This window comes from Gossypium hirsutum, chromosome A04 (assembly GCF_007990345.1).
Source record: "Gossypium hirsutum isolate 1008001.06 chromosome A04, Gossypium_hirsutum_v2.1, whole genome shotgun sequence".
Taxonomy (NCBI): Eukaryota; Viridiplantae; Streptophyta; class Magnoliopsida; order Malvales; family Malvaceae; genus Gossypium; species Gossypium hirsutum.
The window spans coordinates 22,857,035-22,858,924 of record NC_053427.1 but is presented as its reverse complement, the minus strand read 5'-3'; positions in this window follow the sequence as shown (position 1 = coordinate 22,858,924).

The following is a 1,890-nucleotide window of genomic DNA, read 5'->3' as shown; positions in this document are numbered from 1 at the left end:
ACACAAAGTTAGATCTCCTGAGTGCCAAATTCTTCCTTCTCTTCTCCTCTCTTCTTCTATTTTCTTTTTCTCCTTCTTTTCTTTTCTGGCCGAAACATTCCTACCATTCTACTCATCTCCTCTTTCATTCCCATTCTTTTCTAATCCTCTATAGCGATTGCCATAAAAGCCAAAATCTGGAAAGTTGTTTCTTGTGCCGATTTCTTCTAGTCAAAATCCTCCTATTTTCTTCATCTCTTTTGGCCGATTTTCACATCCTCTAAACCTCAACCCTTGTCGGCAATACCACTGCAAAAAAAACCACCATACCAAATCATCTTCCTCTTCACAGTTTCAAAAGCCGAAAACACCATAGTTTTTAGGGACGTATAGCCAAATCTTTAGATCTCTAAGATTCGATTTTTGATAGTGTTTAAGGGCTGGATCTGCATCAGATCTGAGTAGAAACTGAAGTGGAATCGTTTTGGTTGAAAAAACCTGAGTGTGATCCAGAGGCTGCTGATCGAAGGCTTGGACAAGTGGAACAACTAGATCTAGATCTAGTCACCAGTTTTGGCAAAGGATATCATGGGAGATTTCTGTAGCAGTTGCCGCAAATCAGGTGTGTAAACGACACCCACTCATAGACTAGATTGGCAAAAGCCAAAAAGCCGAAATGCTGAAAAGCCGGGATTTTGTGAACTTGCGAGGGTACAAGCGCTCGTGAGATGATTTGGTTGTTAATTTTGGTAATCACAAGCAGTATGATTGCAGAGTGCTTAATTTCGTGCACTTCGGTATATTTGGGCTTAATGGGCCAACGGGCCCAATTCAGTAAAAACGCTCGGTAAGTGTTTCTGTTAATGTGTTAATGGCTGTAATATGAGTATAAACCCTAAAATAGTTAAATTTACTAAAATACCCCTAAGTATGAAAATTACCATTATATAGGTGCAAAATTACCATTATACCCCTAGGGTTAATTTTGACTGAAATGCATGATATTCTGATTCTATTTTTTTATGCCATGACATGTATATCTATTGCATGGGATATGGGTTATATTGATGGAGGAAGCGTTCTGGTGGCACTACCACAAATATCTAATCTGGTGGCTCTGCCACAAATATCTGTTTCTGGTGGCTCTACCACAATATCTATATCTGGTGACTCTGTCACAATATCTGTTCTGGCAGCCATGCTACAATTTTTGTGACGTGTAGCGGATGGGTGGGTCCAGTAGTCTCCCCACATGGTGTAAGGTTGGAACGGGCGTGTATACGGATGGATATGGGTTGGGTTTTCTGCATACAAGATATATTTGTTCTTTTCTGTTATGGGCCTATGGGCTTTATTCTGAATTCTGTATAGGGCTAAGGCCCAACTTAATCTATTTTTGTGGTTTGAACTGATCTGGACTATGGTTGGGTTATTTTACACACTGAGTTTTCCAAACACACCCCTTAATTTTATCCGTGCAGGTAACCCCCAACCGTAGTGGACTTGGAGCTGAGAAGGATTCGGAGTGGCCACATGTTTTAAAAGCTCAATTTCCTTCTTATGACTGGATTAGTTTCATTTACTTTAATTGCTTTGGGTTTTAAGTTGTAATAAGGCTCCTTTAGTTATTTTTAATTGCTTTAGTATGATTATTAGCTTAGGCATGATATGGATTTAAATGTTTGAAATTAAATAGCTCTAGGGTGCGTTTTTAAAAGAGATTACCTGATTTCAAAATATTGTGAAACAACACAAAGCTTCCGAAATGAAAACGTTTTCAAAAATTAATAAGTGTTTTCAAAGGCTTAAAATGAAATGGTTTTTCCTGAACAATCATTCAGTTAAAGTGTGGCAATAGTTGTGTGCATGTCTAGGAGTGGATCCGTGGAGAGCTTGGTACTTAAGCAGTCT